This window comes from Muntiacus reevesi, chromosome 15, assembly GCF_963930625.1.
Source record: "Muntiacus reevesi chromosome 15, mMunRee1.1, whole genome shotgun sequence".
Lineage (NCBI taxonomy): Eukaryota > Metazoa > Chordata > Mammalia > Artiodactyla > Cervidae > Muntiacus > Muntiacus reevesi.
Genome location: NC_089263.1, coordinates 18,002,615 through 18,010,513, shown reverse-complemented (window position 1 = coordinate 18,010,513; position 7,899 = coordinate 18,002,615).

Here is a 7,899-nt window from a genome sequence, read left to right as displayed (position 1 = left end):
AAATCATATATATATATATATATATATATATATATATATATATAATCTATCTCATTGTGAAGAGTTAATCTTACTCTTCTCAAATATAACCCTTAATGAGCTCTATGATAGAATTCTTGACAGAGTCTATCATTCTTCATTATTTGAAGTTCTGCCAAAAGTTTTCCCTGGGGTCTTAGAGATGATCATTGAAAAATCAGGAACCTGTTCTTTTGAGTATGGAGGGCAACAGCAGGAGCGAGAGGTGAATAGTGTCTGAAATCACTGTGATGCTCATATTCATTACATATTTCCTATCTTGGACCCCGTTCATCTTGATTATAGCTCAAGTTGCTATAACAAAACACAAAAAACTGGGTATTAAACAACAGATACATATTTCTCATAGTTCTGGAGCCTAGGAAATACAAGATCAAGGTGCTGGCAGATTCAGTTCTTGGTGAGGGCTTTCATCCTGGCTTGCAGACGGCCACCTTCTCACTGTGTCCTCATAAGGTGGACAAAGTTCTGGTGTCTCTTTTTTTATTTTTAAAACTTTTATATTTTGTATTGGAGCCTAGCTGATTAACTGTAAGATATGCAGATTTGATCCCCGGGTTGGGAAGATCCCCTGGTGAAGGGCATGGCAACCCACTCTAATATTCTTATGTGGAGAATCCCATGGACAGAGAGAGGAGCCTGGCAGGCTCTAGTCCATGGGTCACACAAGAGTCGGACACTGCTGAAGTGACTTAGCACATAGCTGATTAACAGTGTTGTGATAGTTTCAGGTGGGCAGCAAAGGGTTCAGGCATGCATGTATCAATTCTCCCCAAACTCCCCATTTTTTAAAAAATAAGGGCACTAAGCCTATCATGGGGGCTCCATCCTTAACATTTCATCTAAACCTAATTACCTCCCCAAAGCCTCTTCTCTTAACAGCATCACATTGGGAGTTAGGGATCCAACACATGAATTTTGGGAGACAGATTGAATCCATGGTACTTATTGAGGATTGATATCACACTGTCTCTTTGTCTAGTCTGTTCTGCAGCATTTTCTTTCCTTCAATTTGTAATCTTTCCTGCACATCTTCACTGTGATTGTTTCATTTCAGTGTTACAGTTTATTTCATTGCTTCTCTCAATTTGTCCAAGCAGTTTCTTTGTGGTTTCTCAGAGTTCTTGTATTTGATTAGCCATCTTTGCCCCCTCTTGAAAATTTAAAACCTTTAATTAGTTATAATAAATAAATGTACAAACATGCACATTTTTGATTAAGGAGAGAAATGCTCAAAACAATGCAATTTTGTGAATATTTTTATATACTACATTAAGAGAAAGATAAGTGACATGTTTAGCATAGCACTTTTTAGAAATTCAAAGGTTAATTTAGAAAATTAAATAAATACATGAAAAATGCATATCATTCTTATAAATACTTTTATATACAGTTCAAATAGATGACATGCATTTAATATCAATATGTAGAAATTCTAAATTCAGTTTAGAAATATCAGGTAAACAAATGTTCAGAAGCATATCAGTTCTTTCAAAGGCAGTCACCAGATGGATAGGCATGTTTTTCAGTGGCCATAGTCATTATTTAAAAATATGTATGATCAGTGGAATCTTGGGGAAATAAGCCTTTGGATTTTATACGTCAATAAATTATTAGGTTCATAACTCAGCCCTGCCTCGCTCCGGCCTCAGCAGAGGCCTGAAGAGTAGCAGGAGGTGGGGGCGCTAATAGAGAATCCATCAGGTTGCCTGGTACCACAGTTGTCAGCTCAGCATTCATTCCTGTCCCAGGGCTTAGTGCCCCGGCCATATGGCCTGGCAGCAAGACCACCTCCAGATATGCAGGGGCGCAGAATCTGATGGCAACTCACTGGGTGGGCAGTGGCTGACGGTGTCTGAATCTAGCTGGGCTGGGCCAGCAGGGACCCAGACTGTGGTACTGATGTCCTCTCCTTGTTCCCCTGGTTGACCGCACAGTGGAGAATAAAGAGCCCATTTCTTAGGCTGAGAAGTCCTGTTGTGAGACTCTGCTCTGATACTTAGCAGCTGGACAAGTCACTTACTAGTCAATAACCTATTTAGCTTCCCTAATCTTCAGTTTTCTTACCTATAAAGGAAGATGAATGATGCCTTTCTCACAGGACTTTAGGGAGGATGAAATTAGATGATGGATCCAAGAATGCTCGCTAAATGGTATAATGTGCGGCATACAGTGCTAATTAGGTCCGCTGCAGATATTCATTTCAATTCAAGAAGCAGGTATTAAGCACTGCTGTTTACCAGTATTAGGTCCTATATTAGGCACTTCAAGGAGGGAGAATGGTGAATAAGAATCAGCTCTTGGTAGGAAGATAAGATACACCGAAAGTAGCTATGATGGAGTTATTATTATTATTTTCTAATGTGGATTTACATCTGCAATGGAAATGTACTTTTTAAAAGCCACATATGCAGTTTAGGATAGGCAGTTTAGGATAAGTTATAGTGGACATGTGTTATTCTTCTCTCAAGTATTCTTTCTCTGTTTTCTGGTAATAGTATCCCCTGCCCCGATTTTAATCTGCAAGCCCGCCTCTGTGCCTCTCAGCCCATGTGGTTTGAGTAGACTCTATCCCTGCCAGGGGTAGAGTGTAAGGCTCAGTCTTAGAAAGCCAGTGCATTTCATTTCCCTGCTGACAATGATTGTTTTAGGAACTAGCATCTCTAGACCTTAGAGATGAAGAATCAGGTTTCCATGATACTCTCTGAGTGACTGGATCCAGCAGTGCCTGAAGCCAGCAGACCTCTCAGCTTTTCAGCTACAGGTGTCACTGAATTCTCTTTTGGCTTAAAATAATTTACATGGGGTTTTTGTGCCTCCTGATTCACAGCAGGATGCCTTGAAGAATCCTCCAATAGGCTTTTTGCAGAGAAGATCACATAAGGCAAGTATTTCACTTCATGGTTGCCCTTACTGCTATGGCTCTTCCATATACATACCCTCACCTACTGAAGACCATGAAGCAACATCAAGACCCAGATATTTCTTTCTCCAGTTTTCCTGAGGTAAAATTGACTCAGAATATTGTATACAATGTGATGATCTGATATATTAATATGTGTATATTGCAAAATGACTACTGCAGTGAGGTTAGTTGACACACCCATCACCTCACATAGTTACCATTTTGTTGTCGTTGCTGTGGTGAGAACATTTAAAATCTCTTCTTTCAGCTTTCCTGTGTACAATACAGTGTTGTTAACTCTAGTCACCATGCTGTATGATAGAGCCCAGAACCTGCTCATCTTATAACTGGGAGGTTGTCCAGTGTCTCTCGATTTCCTCTCCCTTCCAGCCTCCTGCAGCCACCAACCTACTCTCTGTTTCTATGAGTTCAGCTTATTTATTTTTAAAATTGAAGAACTTTAAAAATTTGTGGTGCATGGGACCTTAGTTCCCTACCAGGGATTGAACCCATGCCCCTTGCAGTGGAAGCAAGGAGGATTAACCACTGGACCGCCAGGGAAACCAAGCTCAGTTTTTTTAGATTTCACATAAAATTGGGATTGTGCAGTATTTGTCTTTCTCTGTCTGATTTATTTCACTTAGCATAAGGCCCTCAAAGTCCATGCAAGATTTTCCTCCAAGGCATCATGGAGGCCCTTGACATCCATCCATGTCAAGATTTTCTCTCTCTCTCTCTTTTTTTAAAATGACTGAGCAAACCTTTCAACAGGATGCTGGTCTGCTGTTCATCCAAGTGTACCTATCCTGTGACGATGACTCAGCCCCTTCTCCCGGCAGTGTAAACTCTTTCTGGATGTCATTTTCTGCCTTCTCTGTGCCCTCTTTCAGCCAATTCTGGGCCCTGGCCTCATGCAGGGAGTCTTTTCTGACTAAGTAGGGGAAGGTATGAATCATCTTCTCTTTTACATCCCACCCTACTAACCCAGTCTGAGAGGTTCATCAGCCAGAGAAGCTGGAAGGGCAGACAGTGGAAGTTATGTAGGCGCAGAAAGCATGCATGTGCACGTGTCTCTCAGTCATGAACTCTGCGACCCCCATGGACTGCCCACCAGGCTCCTCTGCCTATGGACTTTTCTAGGTGAGAATACTGGAATGGGTTGCCATTTCTTCCTCCAGGGGATCTTCCCGACTCAAAGATCGAACCCACATCTCCTGCATTGGCAGGCAGATCCTTTACCATTGAGCCACCTGTGAAGCCAAGGTACAGAGAGAGGAAGTGAGTTATCCACCTTCATTTAGTGAGCTAGTTTCAGCATCAGGACAAGCAATCAAGTCTCTGCATTTTAAGTCTGGCCCTTGTTTGCCACTGTGTGACTAGTTGTTTTTGTTTTTTACACTCTGTGTATTTCCATGGGACATCCTAGATACTTTTAGACCAGTATGGTCTGTCTTGACATCTACACCACTAGGGAGCAGGGATGATACTGTTCAGTTGAGTCATAAAGCTCCTCTGGTTTGGTACGCTGCTCACACAAGAGTATGACAGGAGTTTCTGATGGCAGGCTGATGGAGAGGTTGGGTGAGCTACGGGCTCAGGTGGGCCAAATACCAGGCTGGTCAGTGGGGGGACACAGGATGGACCAGTGTGGTGTGTGGGTGGGTCAACCCCGCAGGGACTCAGCTGAGTTCCTCACCTACCGTAGGGACTTCCTTCTTTGGACTCATCATTCCCCCCTGGGAAGTGGGACCGATGCTTTGCTCTCATACCCTTGTCAGAGAATATACTTGAGGACAAGCTCTCCTAGTGGAGAGTGACCTTTTGGAGGGCCAGATATGTGTCAGCATGTGCATCTCAGGCTGTGCAATCTGCTTATCTACAGCACCCCCAGTTGCTGGACGGGGCTCTCTGTTCCGTGGCATCCTTCTCCCCCTTGACCTCCGCTGATTAGACCAGGGGCAGGTGGATGACCCAGTCTGATCTGTTTTCCTCTCCCAAGAATTTGAAATCACGACTCTGAGGAAATGGGTTGATGAACTGTGGGCGCTGAGTGGGGAGGGCCTGTGGAGTCAGAGATGAATCAGCCACACACGGAAGCCCGTGGAAAGCCTACGCTGTGGGTGAGCCCTAACCGCAATCCTTAGACAAAGCCCATCCATGGAAAGTACTGAGCGCATGGTCAGGCCACTCAGAAACAGAGGGCAGAGAAGGGGGAGAGGTGCCCCAGGTGATTTTCAGCTTCCCTGAGAATTACTTTCACTTCCTGCTCAGTATTTCCTTGGTTTTCCCTGGCAGCCCCTCTATCACACCCTCTGCCAGTTGGGCTCATTTGAGGCATTTCTGTTCCCTGCGGCCAGGTGACCCCTGATTAGGACAGTGTCTCACCCGTGGCACATCCCCAGCTCTTTGCAGCAAACTCCGAGTGTTTGCTGAATGCAAATGCGGGCAACTGAGGGCTGTGGGACTGCAACAGATGAGTGTTCAGCCATCCAGTGGGCTCAAGTTTCTTAACCGGACAGGGGTGCTGGGGAGGGTGTGCCGCTGAATGTTTCTGGGATGTTCCTAAGGGAGGCTTAGGTTCTGTCCTGTGGTTTCCAGGACAGAAGACAAATAGCTGTGGCATATCCCCCAAACAGGTGGGACTTGGGTGTCATGCTCTCCAGTGTTCTTACCGATACTTTTAGAGCCCTTGGGCCTCCTCTGTGCCTGAGACCTGGGGTTCTCAAGTTGTCCCCTGTTCCCCTTGGGACCCCTAATCTGTCCTGCCTCAGTTCTTTGAGTATATTTATTAATTGCAATCTCATTCTCTCTCCTCTTCCTCCGGTTTTTTTGTTTTCGTTTTTTTTTTTTTATATTGAAAATCTGCATACCTACCCATTAAGGAATCTGTAATCCAAGGTGACAGATATTCTTTGCTTCAGCCCTGTGTCCCCAGGGCCCAGCCTAGTTCCTGACCTCCAGTCGCTGCTCCCCAGGGCTGGTACCTGTGGTACCAGCGTCCTTGGGCTGGTACCTATGTCTAACAACCTGTTCTGTGCCAGGAGACTTTGTGGCATTGAATTGGGGAGGGGGGATCACACCTGATATAATCAGATGCTCTTCAAGGGGACCTTAGGACTGTAGAGCTTCAAGTCCTTGAGGGAGTGGAGAAGAAGGGGACAGAGGTCTGGGAGACAGGCAGGGCTATGGTAGGAGGTAGACAGAAACAAAGGCACGTTTTGGGCAACTGAACTAGTCAGGATCGTCCGACTTCTGCAGCAGAGAAGCTCAAGATGCAATGTCTTAACACAATAGAAGTTTATTTTTTGCTCAGTGTGTGTGTATTTGACAGGTGGCCTCCCATGTGGTAATTCAGGCACTTGGTTCTCCTTCCATTTTGCAGCTCTACCATCCCAGGACCTCAGGATGCTTGACATCCTGCTTACAGAGATAGACAGACAGAAGCAGGGAGACAGACACAGAGAGAGACAGAGACAGATGGAGACAGAAAGAGAAACTTGTATGGGGGGCCCTTATGGGTCAGCCCCGGAAGTGTTATCTTTCACTTCCAATCACATTCCATTGGCGAGGCTCGCAGTTACAGAGACAACTGCCACTGAAAAGTTGGTTTAGTGCTCACAGTTCCCAAGAGGAGGTCATGTCGGGCCATGTAGGACCACACGAGGATGCAGCAGGATCAGTCAGGAAGCAGAGGGAGAGCAAGGGGAACACAGAAAAGCCTTCACTAGTGTTTTCAGTGGGGAGGAATGGGTGTGGCAGGGTAAGCAGGTTTAGGAATGGCCAGATTGAATAATTTTGCGGGGTTTAGGGTGTAGGGGTTGCCTCTAGATGTCTGATGCCTGGCCCTGGGGTGATTAGGGCAGAGGGATGGTGTTGCGTAGGATGAGATCCCAAGACAGAAGGGGATGGGGCTTGGGTTTGGACTGGTTAGTCTGCATGTGATTGTGCTCTTGGGAGAGTGTACTATCCTGGGAAATCTGTTTACTCAAGGAGAGCACTTTCCCCAGGGTCAACAAGGACATCAGAATAAAAGGGCCTGCTTAATTCAGTGACTGGGGTTCCCACATGGCTCAGTGGTAAAGAATCTGCCTGCCAATGCAGGAGATACAGGAGACTCTAGTTTGATGCCGTGGACAGAGGAGCCTGGTGGGCTACAGCCCATGGAGGTTGCAAAGAGTCAGACATGACTGAACAACTGAACATGCATGCACAATTCAGTGACCACACAATTGTAAGAAAGGCAGGGAAATATCAGCTAGGTGTGTGCCCAGGAAAAAGACATCAGTTTTGGTGAGCACATTTAGTGTCTCCGTCTGCACTTAATTAAGCGGAAAGAGCTTCATGTTTGGAGTTAGAAGAAGGGGATTGAACTCCTGACCCTGTGGCATGGAACTGTGTGAGCTTGGATGAGTCACTTTCTGACAACATCAGTTCCATTAGCTCTCAAAAGGAGAAAATAATTAGAGCTACATCTCATGGCAGTTGTTGTACAAGATGCTTTGGGCACACTCCAGAGCGCTGTTCAAATGCTAACTGTTTTCTGTGGTCTTTCCAAGTTTTCTGGGGGCCCATGGTGGCTCTTGGAGACAGCCCCCTGCTGTCATTTAAGTGCAGGTCCAAACCCCACCCCCCCAGCCCCCATCATGCTTGGAATGGGACCAGAGAAGCAGCTGGGATGACCTGTTTCCCCAGAGCCACGTGCAGAGGCATGGAGGGTCTTTACAAGGATGCTCAGGATTAGCAGATGTGGCCGGGGGATTTCATGCTGTATCCAGCTGGGAACACACACGGCTCAGGGAAAGATGGTGATTAGTGACTCTGCCAAAGCTTTTTAAAAATGATTCTTTTCCCCATTTTTCCCATTTTAAATCAGAACATGCTCATTAAAGAAACAGGGTTAAATATAGAAAAATACAAAGAACAAGGCACTCCTCGTACCACCACACAATCACTAG